This window comes from Pelophylax lessonae (genome assembly GCF_965119305.1).
Source record: "Pelophylax lessonae genome assembly, chromosome: 2".
In the NCBI taxonomy this organism is placed as follows: Eukaryota; Metazoa; Chordata; class Amphibia; order Anura; family Ranidae; genus Pelophylax; species Pelophylax lessonae.
Window position 1 is genome coordinate 351,947,602 of NC_138769.1, and position 23,776 is coordinate 351,971,377.

Genomic DNA, 23,776 nt, shown 5'->3' on the forward strand with positions numbered 1-23,776 from the left:
ATCTGAATTCAGACGACGCGGCTTAAGAGAAGTTAGTAGCCTACAGTGGTAGTGAGGTATAATGCACAAAGCATGCAAGGCATTCACCTGCATGTTGAAATATCTATGTTAGTAACTGTAGACTTTACAGTCATAAGTTTTACTGGTCACTTTTAAAGACTAATGATTCTGTACAATTTAATCAGAAACAGTAAGTATTATATTTTCAAAATGGTGGTCCTTGTTTAAAAAAAAAAAAAAAATGAAATTGTGAATAAATAAAGCACTGCATGCTTGAGAGAATCAGTAGAATAAAAGTGATTCAATTATACTATTACACAATGTATGAAATTGCTAATTTAAAATCTTTTGCATGACCTTACTTTAAAATATCTACTTATTTTCTCTGCTTCACACAATTAGATGCCAGTGCACTGCTGGCCAGTGACCATTCCATAACTGATACTCTAAATGTTAGAGATAGGAAACTAAAATCCAAATTTTTCCTTTGTTTCTGCTTAGGAGATACGCCCTCCCTATTTGTCTTATTGACCCGTTTCACCAGGCTTAAAAGTCAGAGAGAATCCAAAATGTTGGGTTTTAACCAAAACAGAAATAGAGGGGAAATCTTCCAATGAGGATGTATGTTCCGGGCCATGGCGTACCAACAGGGGGCGGTCCACCCTGGGTGCCACACATTGGGGGAGGTGTCAGGCCAGCCTAGCACAAATTCACCCCCCAATCCCCCATTCTAGCACAAATCCCCCCCCCCTTTGCAATATGTGTGGCTTGGCCAAGTTCATCTGGTCAGCAGGGGGCCCAACGGTGCGGGAGAGGCTGTCTGTCTCTCCAGTCATCCAATCAGGTCAGGCTGTCACTTAGGAATCTTCAATATCTCTCGAGGCAGCTGGAGTTGGTGGGCGGCGTCAGGGGTGTGGCTGCCTCTTTCACTCATCCGAAAGACTCATTCACAGGCTGATCCTGCAGCTGAAGGAAGAGAAAGAGGACAGAATACAGGAGCCCCAAGCGTCTTCATCTCCAGCCATGCTGTAAGTGATTGAGCACACTGTCACTACATACAACCCTAATCTGCCACTATAATATACTATACTGCCCTAACCTGTCATTATAATACCCTATACTGACCTAACCTGTAATTATAATACCCTATACTGACCTAGCCTGCATTATAATACCCTATACCTCCCAAACCTGCCACTATAATACCCTATACAGACCCAACCTACCATTATAATACCCTATACTGCCCTAACCTGCCACTATAATAACCTATATTGCCCTAACCTGCCACTATAATACCCTATACTGCCCTAACCTGCCACTATAATACCTTATCTGCCCTAACCTGCCTCTATGATACCCTATACTGCACCAACCTGCCACTATGATACCCTATACTGCCCTAACGTGCCACTATAATACCCTATACTGCCTAAACCATCCACTATAATACCCTTTACTGCCCCAACCTGCCACTAAAATACCCTATACTGCCCTAACCTGCCAAAATACTACTCTAACCTGCCACTATACTGCCCTATACTACCCTAACCTGCCACTATACTACCCTAACCTGCCAATATGCCACCCTTTACTACCCTAACCTGCCACTATACTGCCCTATAGTACCCTAACCTGCCACTATAATACCCTATACTGCCCTAACCTGCCACTATAATACCCTATGCTGCCCTAACCTGCCTCTATGATACCCTAAACTGCCCCAACCTGCCACTATGATACCCTATACTGCCTTAACCTGCCACTATATTAACCTATACTGCCCCAACCTGGCACTATAATAGCCTATACTGCCCTAACCTGCTACTATACTACCATAACCTGCCACTATAATATCCTATACTGCCCTAACCTGCTACTATACTACACTAACCTGCAACTATAATACCCTATACTGCCCCAAACTGCCAATATAATAGCCTATACTGCCCTAACCTGCCACTGTAATACTCTATACTGCCTAAACCATCCACTATAATACCCTTTACTGCCCTAACCTGCCACTAAAATACCCTATACTGCCCTAACCTGCCAAAATACTACTCTAACCTGTGACGATACAATAGAACAGCGCAAAATGGTTGTGATTGGCATAAAATATGGTGAATCACCAAAAACCATAAATGGACAAATATAAATATATGAAACAGATATCCTAAAACCCTGTGCAATAAATATCAATACAAGAACAGTATCATGCACCCTTGTGCGGTGAATACAAAAGTCCATAAAAATAATAATAATAACAGTCAATCAAAAATGCATAAAATCCAAAATGCATAAAAATCCAAAGTGCCTCAGGATTCCTTACTGGACTAAGCCTGTGTGACCCTTACACAATATTATCTAGGGGTCCATTTTGTCCGGTAAGTGTAACATCCTGGGGGAGAGGAAAGTCACTATTTGTCACCACACCATGGCAGCATGATTTTGCACAGAATTTCCAGCACTTGAGCACTTTTTTCGTGGACTATCTTTCACTGGCTACTTGCTGAAGCACTTTGGATTTTTATGCATTTTGGATTTTATGCATTTTTGATTGACTGTTATTATTATTATTTTTATGGACTTTTGTATTCACCGCACAGGGTGCATGATACTGTTCTTGTATTGATATTTATTGCACAGGGCTTTAGGATATCTGTTTCATATATTTATATTTGTCCATTGATGGTTTTTGGTGATTCACCATATTTTATGCCAATCACAACCATTTTGCGCTGTTCTTTTGTATCGTCACATTTTAGAATCTTTTTGATTTTTGCACAGCAGCACTTTGAGTTGCACTTTTAGCACCTACCATAGCGCAGCATTAATTTCTATTTTCACTACTCTAGCCTGCCACTATACTGCCCTATACTACCCTAACCTGCCACTATACTACCCTAACCTGCCAATATGCCGCCCTTTACTACCCTAACCTGCCACTATACTGCCCTATACTACCCTAACCTGCCACTATAATACCCTATACTGCCCCAACCTGGCACTATAATAGCCTATACTGCCCTAGCCTGCTACTATACTACCCTAACCTGCCACTATAATACCCTATACTGCCCCAAACTGCCACTATGATAGTCTATACTGTCCTAATCTGCCACTATAATACCCTATACTGCCTTAACCAGCCACTATAATACCCTTTACTGCCCAAACCTGCCACTAAAATAACTTATACTGCCCTAACCTGACACTATAATACCCTATACTGCCCTAACCTGCCAAAATACTACCCTAACCTGCCACTAAACTACCCAAACCTGCCACTAAACTACCCTATACTACCCTTACCTGCCACTATACTACCCTATACCATCCTAATCTGCCACTAGACTACCTTAACCTGCCACTATATCACCCTATATTAACTTAATCTGCCACTATACTACCCTAACCTGCCATAATGCCACCCTTTGCTACCCTAACCTGCCACTATACCGCCCTATACTACCCTAACCTGCCACTATAATACCCTATATTGCCCTAACCTGCCACTATAATACCCTATACTGCCCTAACCTGCCACTATAATAGCCTATACTGCCCTAACCTGCTACTGTACTACCCTAAACTGACACTATAATACCCCAAACTACCCCAAACTGCCACTATAATAGTCTATACTGTCCTACCCTGCCACTATAATACCCTATACTGCCCTAACCTGCCACTATAATACCCTATACTGCCCCGACCTGCCACTATAATACCCTATACTGTCCCAACCTGCCAATATAATAGCCTATACTACTCTAACCTGCCACTATACTACCCTATACCATCCTAATCTGCCACTAGACTACCCTAACCTGCCACTAAACCACCCTATACTAACTTAATCTGCCACTATACTTCCCTAACCTGTCAATATGCCACCCATTACTACTTTAATCTGCCACTTTACCGCCCTATACTACCCTAACCTGCCACTATAATAGCCTATACTGCCCTAACCTGCTACTGTACTACCCAAACCTGGCACTATAATACCCTATACTGCCCCAAACTGCCACTATAATAGTCTATACTGTCCTAACCTGCCACTATAATACCCTATACTGCCCTAACCTGCCACTATATTACCCTATACTGCCCCAACCTGCCACTATAATACCCTATACCGCCCCAGCCTGCCAATATAATAGCCTATACTGCCCTAACCTGCCACTATAATACCCTATACTGCCTTAACCGGCCACTAAAATAACCTATACTGCCCTAACCTGACACTATAATACCCTATACTGCCCTAACCTGCCAAAATACTACCCTAACCTGCCACTATACTGCCCTATACTACCCTAACCTACCACTATACTACCCTATACCATCCTAAACTGCCACTAGACTACCCTAACCTGCCACTATACCGCCCTATAGTAACCTAATCTGCCACTATACTACCCTAACCTGCCACTATGCCGCCCTTTACTACCCTAACCTGCCACTATACTGCCCTATACAACCCTAACCTGCCACTATACTACCCTATACTACCCCAACCTACCACTATACTACTCTAACCTGTCACTATGCTGCCCTATACTACCCTAACCTGCCACCATGATGCCCTATGCTACCCTAATCTGCCACTATACCACCCTTTGCTGCTCTAATCTGCCACTGTACCACCACTATACTGCCTTACCAGACACTATAGACCACTGCAGCCTGTATTGTACCCTCCTGACCTCCCCTGTACTGTGTCCTCTAACCCCTCTGTACTGTGCCCTCCTGCCCACCCTGTGCTGTGTACAGACATACTATTGTAAATACAGGCTGCCTATGGGCTGGGAGAGGCTACTGTTCCTTTTTGAGCACAAGCTTTGCACGCTGTCATTTTATCAGGGGGGGGGGTGGCAGATATAGGATCCTCCCCGGGTGCCAAATGCTCTGGGTACACCCCTGGTTCTGGGTAAGATTCTGTAACTGTGGACAGATCTAATTTTACTTCCCAATGTGTATACAAGCACAGAGCAAGATGTGAAACCCTTCCCTACTCCAATAAAAACTTGAATAAAAGTTCTGAGTTTGGGTGCAAGGTCCAATGTTTAAGTTTCCCCCATTACCCCTTGCTGAAATGCTAGGGAAAAAAGACAATAAACTCTAGCTTCCATGGTGTAAAGGGCGATGTCATAATTTCCAATGAGATCCTGAGTTCTGTAAATCTCACAAGAAAATGCTGCAGCACAGTGTTGGGAGTGAGATTTGGTGTTTTTGTGATCCCCAGATCTCGGTGGAAAGAGGATATTACTAAAGCCAAATATACCATTCACTTTGCAAGGGAAGTTGTATTTTTCAATGGAAAAACCTCATAATTTAGTAAATAGGTTTAAGCTCTACTTTTTTACATCATCAAATCATGTGTAAGCAAAAAAGCGTTTTTTCCTTTCAAGTGATTGGGTATTCTTAAGTGAATTTTCACCACATTCACTCCCTTGCAAAGTAAAATGTTTCTTAGTTAAAACCAACTTTTATGTAGCTTTTGATAGACTGTGTGAGAGTGTGAACCAGAAAAGGTGTACACAGAGAACATTGAATACCTGACAGACATTTTACCCTGTTCCATGCTACTAAAAAATATGCTTTTCTTGCTGTCTCTGTCATCCCCCTTCACTTCAAAACAGTTTTTCATTCCTGTACAAGTCCATGTCACTTGCAGTCTGAAGGAAATCAACTGCACGTCAGATGTACCTATCAAATATTTCTGAATGATCTCAGAAGCATCTCAGACTGATGTCAAACTTATGTGATCGACTCAAACCCCAAGCCTGTCAACACAGGCCTGTAAGTAATTGCAGCCTAAACTCATAAATGAGATAAACTCATAAACCCAGATCAAAAAAAAAAAAGTGGGAAAATTGGGGCAGAATGTCAGACTTTACTGGTACCAAAAGAAAAAATATACACAAATAATAAAATATCAAAATTTATTGCACAATATCTTTTAAAAAAAGACTTGGTAAAAAAACAAGAAACATTGCTCTTATTGTATGACATACACCAAGCGATATAACAATCACTGTATCTATGTTGTATATTCTAAGAGGTTAACGTGTTTCACATTTAGTCACTTCATCAGAACCTGGGTGGCTTGACAGCACAGTCATATGTCCTATATAACAAAAAAAACATAATATTCAACATCTTTATATAAACATAAATGGGTCATGGGCAGTATCACTGCATTAACTTACATAACAACCTTAGAGCTCCAACAGTGATGGCTGAATAGCAGCATCTGTGAAAATGTCAGGTGATTTTGCAAAAAATGCATATGACTCTCATGATCAAGGTGAAGCACAGCAGAATTATAGCATCAATGTTTAAAAGCCATTCATATAAAGTCCAACAAAACTGTTTATGAATCCACTCGCCAGCTATTATTCACTTACTTGGTTATCAATTTGCATAGACTACGCCATGCTGAACAATCTAGCCTCCCATTGGCATTAAGTCAACCTATAAGGCCATTATACACTGCTCAAAAAATGTAAAGGAACACTTTGAAAACACATAAGATCTCAATGGGGAAAAATATTGTGCTGGATATCTATACTGAGATGGACTGGGTAATGTGTTAGGAACGAAAGGATGCCACATTGTTTGAAAGGAAATTAAAATTATCATCCTACTGAGGGCTGAATTTAAAGACATCCTGAAAATCAAAGTGAAAAAATTATGCAACAGGCTAGTACATTTTTCTGAAATTTCATTGCAGCAACTCAAAATGGTACTCAGTAGTTTTTATGGCCCCCCCACGTGCTTGTATGCATGCCTGACAACGTCAGGGCATGCTCCTAATGAGACAACGGATGGTGACCTAGGGTATTTCCTCATAGATCTGGACCAGGGCATCACTGAGCTCCTAAACAGACTGTGGTGCAACCTGGTGGCGTGGGATGGACCTAAACATAATGTCCCAGAGGTATTCTATTGGGTTTAGGTCAGGCGAGTATGGGGGCCATTCAATTGTATAAATTCCTTCATCCCTCAGGAACTTGCTGCATACTCTAGCCACATGAGGCCGGCATTGTCATGCACCAGGAGGAACCCAGGACCCACTGCACCAGCGAAGGGTCTGACAATGGGTCCAAGGATTTCATCCCAATACCTAATGGCAGTCAGAGTGCACTTGTCTAGCCTTTAATGGTCTGTGCATCCCTCCATGAATATGCCTTCCCAGACTATCACTGACCCACCACAAAACAGGTCATGCTGAAAGATGTTACAGGCAGCATAATGTTCTCCACGGCTTCTCTAGTTCCTTTCACATCTGTCACATGTGCTCAGGTTGAACCTGCTCTCATCTGTGAAAAGAACAGTGTGCCAGTGGTGGACCTGCCAATTCTGGAGTTCAATGGCAAATGCCATTTGATCTCCATGGTGCCAGGCATTGAGCACAGGGCCCACTAGAGGATGTTGGGCCCTCAGGTCACCCTCATGAAGTCTGTTTCTAATTGTTTGGTAAGAGACATTCATACCAGTGGCCTGCTGGAGGTCATTCTGGCAGTGCTCATCCTGTTCCTCCTTGCACAAAGGAGAAGATACTAGTCCTGCTGATGGGTTAAGGACCTTCTTCGATCTGTCCAGCTCTACTAGAGTAACTGCCTGTCTCCTGGAATCCCCTCCATTTTCTTGAGACTGTGCTAGGAGACATAGCAAACCTTCTGGAAATGGCACGTATTGATGTGCCATCTTGAAGGACTTGGACTGCCTGTGCAAACTTTATAGGGTCCAGGTATTGCCTCATACTACCGGTAGTGACACTGACACTAGCCAAATGCAAAGCTAGTGAAAAAATGTATGCTATACATGGGACTCTAAATAACGATTGTTATATTACTTGGTATATGTCATACTAAAAGAGCAATGTTTCTTGTTTTTAACAAGTCTGTTTTAAAGATTTTGTTCAATAAATTTTGATATTTTATTATTTGTTTATATTCCTCCTTTTGGTACCAGTAAAGTTCAACATTCTGCCCCAATTTCTCCCCCTTTTCCCCATTTTTTTTGGTTTGATCTGTGTTATATATGGATGAGGTACTCTTTATTGCCCCCCCCTTCTTGAATAAACTCATAAACCCATATCCAGTCTCCTTTTGGCGATGTCCTCAAACTTGGCTTTATCGTTTTGAAAATACCTTCCATTCCTTCAAGGGGCTAATGCCATCAGCTGAACCAGATCACTGTATTTCTTGAAATGGTAATCCATCTAGGAGATCCTTTGGTAACCATGAAATCAATATTTCGGCTATGGCACCTAGCATATGTGGCTGGCTTTGTTCAGTTTTGACCAGAACTGAGCTGTTCACCGAGAAATCCAGTTTGAAAGAATTGCCAAAACTGACTCAAACCCCTGCCATGCTGACACCTCTGCAGTTTACTGGGCCATCTCCTGTTTTTACCAAACAGCAGGTACACTCACTTTTACACTTATTGCAGCTTGGCTGCTGCCCACAGCTGGTGCTGTTAGCTCTGATCTTGACAGGCACCCATAAAACATATTTCAAAGGCAAATTTTGGAGTTTTAGATTGGTAATCCACTCATTATTGCTTTCAAATTAAACTTGTATATGCTGCACATATTTTCTGAAATTGGAAATAATTAAGCCAAGGCCTTCATTTTTTTGCCTGTACTAACGTACACACTGCTGATAAACTTGGAACAGCCAAGCATTCAATATTAGAAAATTAACAGCTCTGTTTAAAGCAGACATTGTATGTGTGAAAATCTGTCTTCTCCACTGACAGATGGGTGACTGAGAGAGACACAGTTTGTTGGAGTTCTATTTCTCATAAGTAATGTGTAACCTTCCTACAAGATGTATTTTGGGCCTACTGTGCACAAAAGATGATTTGTTGTTCAGTGATCTTTTCAGACCTATTTAATACTTGATGCTGTAAAAGTGGAGATCTTTAAAAAAAACCACAACTATCTGTCAGTGCTGGCTATCAGTCATGTGCCCACTAGACCGCTGCACTACTCTATTTGGCCACCGATTTGTGTGCCCACATAGTTTTTTACACTTCAAATAATATATAGAGAGATATTGTACATGTGGAGATATGTTACTCTACTAACACGTTCCTTATGTAACTCTTATATAAAAATAATGGAACTTATAGTCTACTATAAAAATTACCATTAGAAATGGACTGGACATCTAAAAGCAGGTGAATAGATGGTCTACAGATCTGTACCAAAATTCTGGAATATGGTACCAAATATTTTTCACTGATACATTTGTGCTTACTTTCAAAGATCACTACACATGTTACAATCTGACTATGCAATCTACTTTTCATTTACCAACAGCTGTTGGTGTAGTAGGGCAAGTGCCTACCCGGTTGGGTACAGGTTGAATGGATAGTTTAGGTACTGTAGGTCCTCATACTACTGTTTTGGTAAATCTACAGGAGATTGCACAATGATTGCACAAAATGTAATGTTTATTGCAAGCATTAAGGGAAATATCACTCAACAGTTTTGAATTGAGGAAGGTGATATAAGTTTGAATAATTATTATGAACCAGTTCCAAGGCACCCTTTTTTTTTATTGGCATTTATTTTGCTTCTGCTTCTGAACTCCAGCTTTTCATACACCTTACATTAGGGATTGACCGATTATCGGCAAAGCTGATATATCGAGGGCCGATATACACTTTTCCCGATATATCGGAATCACCCCCGGAGGTTACTGATATTGCTGATATTTCGGGAAAGTGCTTGTACCGGAGTGATGCCTGCAGCTAGAGGCATCACCCCGGTACCAGTGTCCATAGCCGACAGTCGGCTGTCTTGTAATGACAACCGATGCGGCTAAGAAGCCATTTGGCTGTCATTACAAGGAGCGGGAGGGGACGTCCCCCCCTCCCGCCACTTTCTGCAGCTCGCCCGGGTCTCCCATCCCACTGGGAAACCCGGGCAACCAGACTGCACGGCCGCCGAAGACTGGATCAAAGCCGTATTCGGCTCTGATAGGGGCCCCATGCAAAAACCCGGAAGTGATGCCATTAATGACATCACTTCCGGGTACTGTCTGGTGCCAGATTTAAAAAATGACAGCATTCAAAACAGCCAAACTTGGCGTTTTGAATGCTTTTAAGTGCAGAGGAGGGGTTTGGGGTCTTTTATTATATTTTTTCCTGAAAAAAAATTAGCATTTAATAAACCGTTGCACAAATATCATCTGACACAAAACTTTGCAACTAATCACCTCTTGATTTTTATGCGAAAAATAAAAAAAAAATTGCTCTGGAGCCCAACTGGTTATAAATAAAAGCTGACTATTGTAAGCACCTCTGTAAATGGTTTGTCTCAACCCTCTAACTGCTACATCTGCAGGGCAGCATATCATGTTGAAAAAACAACAGACTTACTGGCCAGATCACCAGATGAAAATAAAAGAATGAAATCCTAAAAAGGAAAACAAATGCAGCCATCATATCTAAGAATTGGTAAGCTGAAATATAATATTTTTTTTGCTTTTGAGTTTAATACAGTTTAACTGGTGAGGGGCTGACTTTAAAGCCCAAATGAAGCCAAAACTTTTTTTTCTGTTGTTCTGGATAGACCTTGGAAGACGTACATCTATCAAGTGCAGTGGGGGCTGGTGAAAAAACTTTTGGGGGGGCGGGGGCAAACCCAAAACACCCAAGTGGGAAAATTCATCATCAGGTACGGAAAGTGACGACAGCAATGATTCTGATGTCTCTTTCTGGCACATAGCTTGTGGAATTTGGGAAGTATATCAAAAGATTCTTCAGAATTTCCAACTGCGCTATTTGCCAGAAAGAGACATCAGAATTGTCGCTGTCATCACTTTCCGTACCTGATGACGAATTTTCCCACAAATCGCTATTGCTCAGTTCTTCAAGTAACTCAGTTTGCTGTCGCTGTTTTCCAGTTCATCTAAAATCGCTTTTGTGCAAAAAGAACGCTTTTTGGACACCATGGTCGTTCTCAATTTTTCAGGCACAAAGAACTGGAAAAGCACAGGCAGGGCACTGGAAAAGTCACCAGGTGAAATCCTGTGGTGAAGTGGCGTGATACAGTGTAATCCGTTAGGATCACAGATTTGTATCATGTCATTTAGTGTATTTACACTTTTTAAATTGCCGCCGGTTCCACCCCCCTGTGTCGCAACGCTCGCAGGGAAGGGAACCGAAAGACAGGTGCAGGCATTAGCCGAGCACACAGCGGTAGAGGACGGCGGGGGAGGACAGCGGGGGATCGCAGAGGAAGGTGAGTTTTAAAATGTAAAACAACAGATTTCCATGAAAAACAATGTACCGCTTTTAGCACAGAAATCTGGACATAATCAGACCGCCAGGAAGATTAGGAAAGATTTAAGGCCCGTACACACGTAGCGATTGTCGGCCATAAATATTCGGCCGCCGAACGATCGGCCGATTGTCGGCTTGTTAGTATGATGCTTCCGACAACCGACTGCGACTTTTCGGCCGAACAGAATCGGGTGTGCAGGCTATAAAATTTTTGTTGGCCGTCACCAGAACGGCCGATTGTTCGCCAGTCAGTACAGAATTCGGCCGACTAACAGCAGATGAGCAAGACTGGGCATGCTCAGAGAAGAAAAAACACACGGAAAGTTAACCATCACATGGCATCACTTCTGCAGTCGGCTGTTGTTGGCCGACAAAATTCGTGTGCAGTCTTTAGCACTTTTCAACCGACAGGACAGCACTGGACAAAAGACGGCCGATCGTTCGGCCGACATTCAGTACGTGTGTACGGGGCTTTAGGCACAACGCTATATTCCAGAGAGACCTGCTACAGGTGACAGTCTCTCCCCTTGTAAGACCCTGACCATGCTAATGTACTCACACAGTCCTCTTTGCTCCTGCTGCCACTTTAGGAAAATATTCCTTTCAAACTGTGATACTGTCAGGATCCTCCCAAGCCAACCCAAGCTCCAGCCTAAGGTAGAGCCCCTCCTGGCAGGGGTTCACCTCAAGGGCCGCAGACAGTCTCCTCAGCACTCCATCTCCATCTTCCACCTGACTCCCCACACAGCATGTGTCATCCATATTTAAGGGCTGTCTCAGACACCATGCCAGGACCTCTGCCTGGGGATTGGCTGAACTCCCCTAAGTATGCAGATTAACCCTCCTGGAATCTGCCCTGCAGCTTCTAGATGTTTCTCCAAACTCCCTGAACCGGAGGGAGACCAGCCCTGACCTGTAATAAACTCTTGACCCAGATTCAATACTCACAAGTTAAACATGATCCAAAAAACGAATTTGCCTGCACTCACACGAGTAGCACACTAGAGGGTGCAAAATATATAAAGCACAGTGACTAGGTGGTTAGCACAATCCCAACCACTGCACTATCTGCCTGGAGTTTGCATGTTCTCCCTGTGCCTTTGTGTGTTTCCTTTGGGTACCCTGGTTTCCTCTCACACTCCAAAGACATGCTGGTAAGTTAACTGGCTTCTGTTCAAATTGACCTTAGTATGGGTATTTATGTGAGTTAGGGACCCTAGAGTGTAAGCTCTTTGAAGGCAGGGACTGATGGGTATGTACTGTATAATTTACTGTATGTGTAAAGCGCTGTGTAAATTGTCGGTGCTATACAAGTACTTGTAATAATTAAGATAAAAGTATAAATATGCCATCATTGTAATACAGTTGCCATATATACACATAATGTTTAAGAAGGACTTTGATTTCAGGAACTTTTTGTCTTGGAATAGGGACAAGGTTTGGGTTCAGACTGATGTGGGATATCAAATCAATTAAAACAATACAGCACTAATAAATTATCCATGTGCAATATAATGTGGACCATCACTTTAAACTAAGGTGTTATAATTTGTGCTCCTAAGGCTTCTTAAAACATTAGCATCTTATATATGTAGCACCCTCCCAGGTAGGTGCTAGGCAAAGCATATGTGTGTCCCTGTTCTGCTTATCAGGAGGGTCTGATCTGTAGGTTAGCCTGTCACATGCTTCCAGGTGTGACCTGCTGAGTCTAGGGGGTCTCCCCACTGTATCCAATGAGGGACCTTGATGGATAGTGGAGGAAACCTAGCCAATAGCACACCAGGGTTTATGACTGTCACAGTGGGTGGGCATTGCTGCAATGCATCCTGGGATTGGGAATAAATCCGAAGGAGGCATGTGACAGGGCGTCTTTTGAAGGGAGCAAAGTCCCAGGAGGAGGTGATGGCTGTCTCTCCTCCTGCTGAAGTGAGGAAGGTGGCCCAGGCAGTCGGCCTAGGGATCAGGGGTTGAGCTGAGCTGCAGAAGGATCCAGTGTGCTGACCAAGTGGAGCTGCTGGGCAGAATACTTCTGGAAAAACAGTATCATGAGTACTCAAGAATCTGCCCAGGGGTCTGCCTAAGAGAGGGGACCACTCCAGAGGGGTCAAGGGGATCCAGAAGTCAGCTAACCCAGAGTGATACAGTAAAGGGGGTGACAAGTTGTTAAGCCCTGAAGATTAGGGGGTAAAGGGGGCACCAGGAAGGGCCCTGAAGTTGCTCAGCAGTGCAGTCTACTATAAGAGCCGGTTCACACTGAGGCGATCCGACTTCGGAGGGCGACCTGTGAAGTCGCGTGCACCGCGACTTCGGCGCGACTTGCAGGGACTTCACATAATGGAAGTCTATGCAAGTCGCTCCCAGGTCGCCCCAAAGTAGTACAGGACCCTTTTTCTAAGTCGGAGCGACTTGTGTCGCTCCTATTAGAACGGGTCCTGTACTACTCAATGTACCGCGACCTACCGTGACTTGTCAGGCTGACAAGTCGCCTGACAAGTCACGCTAGTCTGAATGGGCTCTTAAGGACAGCTACCTCAGGAAAGGAGTGCCTTAGGAAGCTAAAAGGACCCTTTCACAGTCAAAGGCAAAGTAAAGTAAGTGGCCTAGCCGTGACTAGCTCAAACATCGTTAACCAGAGTCAGTCAGCGTTAACCAGCGCCAGTCAGCATTAGCCAGCGTCAATCAGCATTTTTCTATATCGTCCCAGCCTATTGTGCATAGTTCAGTTTAATTGGAGTATCTTACTCATCCCTACTCATCCCTTCTCCTATCCAAGCTCCTAACCAAGAAACTGGACTGGTCCTTGTCTGAGGTAAAAACACTTGGAAACATGTCAGAATGTTCTACTGTTGCTAATGGTAACATAGGGGAACCCACACACCGCAGCTCCCATGGGAGTAGTGCTACATATACATACATATAATAATGTGCAAAATACAGTATTTTTTGTGCAAAAGTATTTGCTGAAAAATTCTGACGAAAGTAGCTGATTCAGGATTCAGTGTAAACTTTGGCTCTTTGGCAAGTAAATAAATAGGATGTTTTCCTGCCTTATGAACTGCAGCAGGAAGTCATACATTTACCTACTAAATGTGACAGCTTCCCATTCAAGACTATTGATTGCTAGGAAGCCAAAAAAACACATCCTATTCATCTGAATGCTGGGAGATTCCCAGCAAGCAGATGAATGTAAACAAAGGGGTGGGTATGCTGGGTGACACCATTGACCAAATATGACCATGGCCAAATTTGGTCAATGATATCAGCCAGCATTCCTACCTTTTTATTTACAATCAAGCTACCGGCCCCGGAATCTGTCAGTTGCAGCCAGGGGTGTGACGGGAGTAGATGTGTGTGTGTACCCCCTACTCATTCATGTATAGGAGGTAGTGGATATCTTGGCACTCCCTTATGTTTAGGGGAGTTTCCAAACATTGATAACCCCCCTCTGCAGAACCCCCCCCCCCTACATCCAGTGGCTCAAGAATGTGGGGAAGAGGCCCTTAATCCTATGGTGCCTTGTCAGGAAGCCTCCCTAGAAAAGTACCCTTCCCATGCTTAGGGCATGGGACCTAGTGTTTGGCCTGGTGTGCCAGGCTGCTTGGCTGTGTGGATATAATCTTTACCAGACCCAAATGCGGGTCTGATATAAAATTTGAGGGGTCCCCATATTGTTAAAAAAAAATAAAAATCAGCAGCAAAATGTAATTTAACGCAAATGGCATATTTTTTAATTTCCAAAATCTCAGTTTTGTTCCAGTACATCCTTCGTTTTCTACAGGTGTGCCACTACATAGGCAAGTTTAGGGCATCTACCAACCACTTGCCGACCGGGCCATAGCCAAATGATGGCTACAGCAATTCTGCTCTCCAATTAACTGAATGTATTATTATGTTTTTTTTTTGCACTGGTAGATATCCCCCAAAGCAGTGTCCAGGTCTCCATACTCATTGTTTGTCTATATTAACCTTGAAAAGGACCATAGTTCATTTTAAATATTCAGCTCCCCTTGACATCGACAGGATGAAAATTAACGTCCTGCGAAAAGAAACTAGGTACAAACTGTAGGGCTCATTGTTACCTAGGGGAGGCTAAAGGGTTGAGTGACCACTTTGTATGTCATCACATGATCTTTCTACTGCTTTCTAGTTTTCAAATATATAAAGCAATACAAGCTCACAGGAGAAAGCACAGAACAGGGAGGTATACAGGCATGGGTTCACATTATAATAGGTACAAAAAAAAAATAGGAATAATAGCTTGTAGGATGATCACATAGTTCTGAATTTCACAAAGAAAGCCTATGGTGTTAACCCACGCAGTACGTGCAATTGTAGTGTAGAGGCTTGGACAAAGCTGCTATGGCAAGTAAGTCTGACACATTTATGAAACATCAACAGGCACATTTGCTTTGTGAATTTTTCCCTTTGACACGCAGTTGTAGATCTCTTACTTCATTCCCCCTGAATGCAGGATTGATGCATGCTGAATCACAGAAAAGGTTTCCAGACGTGGGAAGGTTGCGTCTTTGTTTAACTGGATTCCCACTAAACAAGTGTCCTAAATTGCAGTGTGCACAGTGCTCGTCCTGTTTTGCCCCAAGTGCAGCTTTCACATCCCCTGGAGGGATTGGTGAAAAGGAGGCTGACCACTAATAGAGTAGACGTGAATCTCTCCTTTGTTACCCACAGACAGAGCAAGGTCATGTTACCCTGGCAACTGTAAGCATTTCCTTTCTCCCTTTGCTTCACCCCACCTCCATGTACCCATTCCTGGGAATCCCAGACCACAGTTCAGGGCTGTGCATTAGGGGTTAGAGGTCAGATAGGAGCACAATGGACACGTTAAAAGAAAACAGAAAATAATACCATGGCTCAGCCTGAGCTGGCTCTGCCAATTGCAGTCTACGATGTTACAAACCTTTTAACTCTTTGTCCTCTGTTAAAAAAAAAAACTAGAGATGCATTGTTAAAGCAACACATAGTAGTTTGGACTGACTAGCTGAGCCAACAGCAGGTAGAACTCAATGGAAAAAGTTCATTTTAACATAATGCCATGTTAATATTTTCTAACCACATAATTTTTTATTTTTTTTTGCCAAAAAAAAAAAAAAGTAATTTAAATGCATATTTGGATAAGCACCATCTCTGCGTCTATCAACCTACATCAAGATATGTGGATCCCTTTACAATTCTGAGAAAATAGATTGCCACTATAGGCAAAGTTCACACTTTTTTCATCCAACAATATACAGTATATTCATGTAGAGTTTCCAGTCTGTGAAGAATTATATAATGTATTATTCTTGTCTTCATCCTACTATACGGATTCTTCACACATCAGACATAGCTGCGTGCACATATTTGGGCGAACCTAAAGGAGAATCAACCAATGTATATTTTTTTATTGATCAGATAATTTTTTTTATATTTGTATAATGTAGGAGAAACCCTAGCTGCACATACTTTCTTTCATTTCAATTTCCTGATGTTCTGTTCACCATTTAGAAGCAAAGTGAGAATGCCCTGTGTAAGCCCCCAGCTTGTGTAGAACGTAAGATTGACTCTTATCCCTTTGCTGGGTGCTTAAGTAACCAATCACCAGGCACCATCACTGTCACGTAGGAGGATGAGTGAGCCATATACTCCCCATACTCAGATTTACTGGGTATTTTGCTCTTCACTTGGTGGTTGAATAGAGCAGATGAATAAAGCGGCTGGGATGCAAAGGGCAATTGAGTATGGGTGGCTGGTGAGGATAGCAGCCCCCCCTTGCATACTTCTATACTTCCAGTTAGCAGGAACACTAACTTTCATGTTACATTAACAAGAATGGTAAATGAGAGTCCTCAGGTAGGTATTTTTCAGGTGTAGGACAGGGCTGGCTCTGTGACGGGCTTTCTGCTTGTTTAAATGGGTCTGTTACCTAGAGTTCAGGTCCAGAATACTTTGATCAGTTAGACTGCCACATACAGTAGACTCTTTATGAGCCCTTGAAACTAAAATGGTTGCAATCACTACCTGAAACAAGTAGCACTACTAGCACTGAGGGAATGACAATGTAAAGCCTCTTTTTTCGCCTGCTTCTCTGTGTGACTGACCAAAGCACAAGAATGAAGGTGAAATAATCTAACCTTGAGCCTGTACTCAGAATTTTGGAATACAATATGTATTTAAAGTGATTGTAAAGGCAGAAGGTTTTTTATCTTAATGCATTCAATGCATTAAGAGGAAAAGATTCTGTGTGCAGCAGCCTCCCCTCAGCCCCCCCTAATCCTTACCTTAGCTCCATTTTGATCCAGCGACATTGCAGGAGTGTCTGAGCTCCCCTCCTCATTGGCTGAGACAGCAGTGTAGCACCATTGGTTCCCGCTGCTGTCAATCAAAGTCAGTCAGCCATTGAGGATAGAAAGGGGGCAGGGCCGAGCCACGACTTCATGTCTGAATGGACACAGGGAGCTGTGACTTGGCTCGGGTGCCCCTGTAGCAAGCTGTTTGCTGTGGGGGCACTCAACAGGCGGGAGGGGCCAGGAGCTCCAGCCAGGGACCGGAGAAGAAGAGGATCCAGGCCACTCTGTGCAAAACCACTGCACAGGACAGGTAAGTATAACATGTTTGTTTTTTTAACTAAAAAAAAAACAAGACTTTACAATCACTTTAACCACTTCTGGACCAGAAGGTTTTACCCCCTTAATGACCAGGACATTTTTTTGCAATTTGGCACTATGTGACTTTAACTGGTAATTTCGCAGTCATGCAATGCTGTACTCAAACAAAATGTATGTCCTTTTTTTCCCACAAATAGAACTTTCTTTTGGTAGTATTTGATCCCCTTTTCTTATAAAAAAAATATCCAACAAACTCGATTTTTGTCAAACATTTAGGCCAAAATGTATTTAGCTACATGTCTGGAATAAAAAAAAAATCTCAATAAGCATATATTTGTTGGTTTGCTCAAAAGTTATAGCGTCTACAAACTATGGTGTATATACTGGAATTTATGCAGCTTTTACTTTTTGACTGCCTATCTCATTTCTTGAAGTGCTAAAATGGCAGGGGAGTACAAAACTTGCAAATTACCCCTTTTTGGAAAGTAGACATCCCAAGGAATTTCCTGAGAGGCATGTTGAGCCCATTGAATATTTATTTATTTTTGTCACAGGTGTTTGAAAAATGACAAAAAACAAAAAAAAAAATTTTTCTTACACAAAGTTGTCAATGAAATGATATATTGCTCACTTAAGCCATGGGTATATGTGGAATTACACCCCAAAATACATTCTGCTGCTTCTCCTGAGTATGGGAATACCCCATGTGTGAGCCTTTTTTTGCAGTCTAGCCGCGTACAGGACCCCGAAAACCAATCAATGCCTTCAGGCTTTCTAAGGGTGTAAATTGTGGATTTCCCTCCTCACTACCTATCACAGTTTCAGAGACCAAGAAATGCCAAGACAGCACAAACCCCCCCCCCCAAATGACCCCTTTTCGGAAAGTAGACACCCTAAGCTTTTTGCTGAGAGGCATTTTAAGTATTCTGCAGATCTCACTTTTTGTCACAAAGTTTTAAAAATTGAAAAAAGAAAAAAAAAATGTTTTCCTTTTCTTTCTTCATTTTCCAAAACAAATGAGAGCTGAAAAATATTCACAATGGCTCTTAGCAACTAATTCCCGAAAAGGGGTAATTTGGGGGGGATACTTGTGGCAAAATATAAAATTTCATTGACTCAATATGCCTCTCAGCAAATATCTTGGAGTGTATAGAAATAAGGAGTATGGCACCTCTCCTTGCTAATTTGGGGTGTCCTGTGTAGAGCTGCCTTCAGTTTAAGTGATGAATACCTAAATAAAGAGTGGAGAGCGCCTCATATATATACATCTCCACTCTTTAAATAGCTTGGAGTGCCTACTTTCCAAAATGTGGTTATTTGGGGACAGGGGGGTTGTGCTATCTTGACATTTCAGGGCCTCTAAAATTGTGATTAGTGGTGAGGAAGTAAAAAAACAATTTATGCCCTTAGAAAACCTGAAGGCTGTGATTTGTTTTCGGGGTCCCATACACAGGAGGCTCCCAAAAAGTCTAACACATGTGGCATCCCTGTATTCAAGAGAAGCAGCAGAATGTATTTTGGGGTGTCACTCATTACACATATGCCCATTACCCATGGCATGTGTGAGCAATATTGCATTTAGTGACAACTTTGTGTAAAAACAAAAAAATGTCATTTTCCCGAAACTTGCCTCTCAACAAATAGCTTGGGGTGTCTACTTTCCAAAAAGGAAATTTTGGGGGAAACATTTGGGGGGGTTTTGAACTGTCCTGGCATTTTATGTCCAATATTAGAAGCCTATACCACACATCACCCACTCTTCTAACCACATGAAGACCAAGACTTTTTTGACACTTTTTGTTTACATGAAAAAGTTATTGTTTTTACTGGAAACTTACTTTGAACCCCCAAAGATTATATATTTTTTTTGCCCAATTGTTTGGCAAAATATAAAAGATGATCTTATGCCAGGTACATAGATACCAAACATGACATGCTTTAAAATTGGGCATGCCCGTGCAGCAGCAACTAACTATGTACACTTTTAGGGAATTTGAAAGGGGAGACAGCGCTCAAAGATATTAAAGTGTCCTAATATACACCATCTAATACAAATTATATATAATTCATATAAATTATAAAAAATGCACTTAAAAGTCATATGAAAAGTGAACCCCCATCTGGTTCTTCAAAGTGCTAAACTTAAAGTGTCCGTGCTTCATAAAAGTTCAATTAAAAAAGCTGGTGCAAATGTGCAATATTCCAAACAATTCCAAAGTGCTATGTGCTCAGTGCAAAGGGATGTCCACATGCAGGATCAAACACTGGGGGAAATCCGTCTCTGAGTTTTGCACCCACTTACCGGACAACCCCTTGGGGTCTAGCTTGGGTAAATGGTCTTTTGGAATGGTTCCCAAATTCTCCACAGCCGTTCCCTTGTGTGAATCCCACTAGGATATATGTGAGGGTCCGTTCCACTGTCCTGGAGGAACTAGATAGTACATCTTAGTATGTCTCTTTAAAACAAATTGGGGGTCTATTAGACTCTATTAGACTTCGATCCACACCAAGATTGGTGTGATCAGATGCTTTCCCAATTTCCCGATGGCGCTGTTTATATATGGAGAAACCGAAGTAAAGAAATGCTCGTAGTTTGCGGTACCTTAAGCCATAGAGATTATTTGGAGCCATTCTGGTCTCCAATCAGCTCTATGGTCAGCTGATGGAACCACCAGCTGCAGTCTCGGGTCACCCAGTGGGACAGGAGAGCCCGAGAAAACCGTGGAAGGCGGCGGGAAGGGCGGCAGGAAGGGGGGGGTCTTGTAAAAAGCAGTCTAGCGGCTAACCATTAGACCTCCCAGCATCAAATCACTTCTAATGATGGGCATACATGCAGATTTCTCGATTCGCATCAATCGATGTGGATGAAGAAATCTCTGCCTAGAAAACTGTTAAAAAATATATGGCGAAGCATAGGGGAGATCCGCCCTCTGTGTCCGCCCCATCCCCTATGCTTCGCCATACATTTCATTGATTACATGTATGGGGAGAGCAAATGCTGTTGCTGTCAGAATAAACAAATCAGTGCTGCAGCTGATGGGCGTACCTGCAAAGCAAACAATGGTTAACAATAAAACACAGTATAACAGTATATTATAAAGTACAGTAAAAGTAGAAAGAGTAGAAGAGTAGAGTAAGAACAGAAAATTAACTGACAACTATTTTTGGATTTTTTATTAATTTATTTTTTTTTCATTTTTTTTTTTATTTATTTCTTTTAAACTTTTTTTTGTAACTGTAAAAAAACTGTCCCAGGCTAGGGTCTCTCAAAATGCGATAGCCAACATCTTTCGAGACCCTGTGTGAAGAAGTGTGCCCTAGACTGTGCTGTGCTGTACTCTATACTAATACTATACTAGTGTGTGGTAGTGACAGAAACAGTCCTCAATGCAGAGACCAGGTTGGTCAGGACAAAAGGAACAAAAATAGCGGGTGTCATGCCTATATCTGCTTTTCTACAGACACGACATCTTCTTTGGGGTGCTCTTTGGGTAGGGGTACCAGGGAGGACATCTGAAAAATACCTCTCATGCAGCCGGCTCACTGCATCTGGATTGTGAATTTGGCCCACAGCACCTTCTGGATACAGAAGGGCTGTGATGATTTCTTCCTGGAATTTTAGGAAGAATCCACTTCTTCCTGATGCTTTGTATAGCACATAAGCATTCAGCAGAGCCAATTGTACAAGCAACAAAGTACGTCACCATCATCTGGTCATTGAAGTCCACCCCTCCCATGTTAAGGTTGTATTTGTGGACACAGAGGGGCTTCTTAAAAACACCAATCGCCGTTGCAATTTGGACTGTCGTATCTGTGTGAATGAAGGACAAAACAAAAACATTCCATGTGCCCCTCCACTTCACTGCAAAAGATTTTTTACACTTCAAGCAGCCTCTCTCCCCCCATCTAAGTCGAGAAACTACAAGCCATTGGGGGAAGCCCCAGTGATTAGGTGCCACATGCGCCAATTCGAAAATCAAAAAGGTGACTAAAAAGTGGCACGCATGTGTAATAATTGTCCACGTATAAATGGAACCCTTTTCCGAATAGGGGTGACATCAAGTCCCAAACAATCCTGCCGCTGCTCCCCATGTAGTTTGGGCAGTTGAGGGGCTCCACATTGCAATCTTTTCCCTCGTAAACCGGGAAAATACATGTATAGCCTATTGCCCCTGTCACAGAGCTTATACATCTTATCTGGCATGCTTGCTGGGGAGAAACTGTTTAAAAGAAAAGCGGCCAGAAAATTTAATCAGAGACTCATCAATGTAGACAGCTTGTAGGGGTGTATACAAGGCTGCAAACTTCTGGTTGAAGTGATTTTTAAGGGGCCGAATTTTGTGGAGCGGGTCATATCCAGGGTCACCCCGGGGACAACAGAAGTGTGACTAAAGTGTCACTAAAGTGCGCGAACTGCAAGATTTGCTCTCATCTAGTCCTGGCCATGGCAGCAGAGAACATGGGCATATGATGAATTAGGTCAGTGGAGCAATATGACCGCAACTCTCTCTTTTTAGTAATGCCCATGAGGAGCGATAGGCCCAGAAAGGTTTTAAATTCAGAAACAGTGATATATTTCCATGCAAATTCTCTGGCAAGGGTCAAGTTTGGATTTGTGGGGATGAATTGATTGGCATATAAATTGCTTTGGTCCACAATAGGTCTGTAAAGATCTTCTGTGAAAAACGGCTCATAAGAATCAAGGACAGTAAAATTGGCTGTTTCCACCTGAATTCTGGATTGGCCAGTGAATGGGGGAAGTACAGGCTCTGCAGTAGAGTTGGGCACCCAATCAGGATTTGCAAGCACATCAGGAAGGACACTATGGGCTCTACGGGCCTGTCCTCGAATTCTTGGTGGCTGCGGGACACTACTTGTGCTAGCCACCGCACCAGCTTGAACTGCTTTAATGGGACTCCTCACGCAAGTGTTACTGCAGTGCTGGTTTGACTACGACCAGGATGTACTAGGCCACTGGTGCTTCCCTATTCACCAGAAGGTTGAACAGCACTAATATTGACACTCTGCTGCATACGAAATGCAGGTGCTGGCAGGTGTCGGGGATGATCCTGCTAACGCTGCATTTTGGGAACACTATGTAAACTATTGGGGACTCTATTGATGATGATACTCACTATAATTCGTAAACAAATGGAAATACAGGGAGTAACCCTATGCGCTTAGGAGGCCAGTGAAAAAAATAAATAAATTAATGCTGCTACTTAATTGATAACAAGATGAAAGTAAGAAATTGTATGTATATAAAAAATATATATATATTATAAAATAACAGTAGTGCAATAGTGGTTGGAACCCCTTACCTCCACACAGTTAATGATAAATCTGATGTTCAGGCAGGGACCTAAATGTAAAAATCATACAAAAAGGTCCTTATGGTTGATTGTAGCACACACACTACTCCATAGAGTCCATGCAAACAATTATATGAGCAAATGCAAAAAGTCCTCAGGGAGTGATAATATTCTGTGATGTTAGGAAGGACACCCCACTCTCCACCACCACTGTGCTGGGATAATAGCTGAATGGGCCACTCACCAGACGTCTATGCCCCCCAATCTTGTGGAACAGGCATACAGCCAGGGCAGCCATCAGAAATTTTGGGGCCCCTTACACAGATTTAGGCCTGGGACCCAGGCCATCTCACCGAAATCGCCCACTGGCCATCCCACTGAGTCCTTCAATGCACCCACTTCTATTTTAACACTCTTAAAACTTAATATATGAAAATAAATCCAAGCCAGAAAAGAGAGATCCCTATACACAGTATTCAGCAAAGAGACATCCCAATGCAGTAAAGAGACAGTCTCATATTTTCAGCAAACAAAGAGACATCCTTC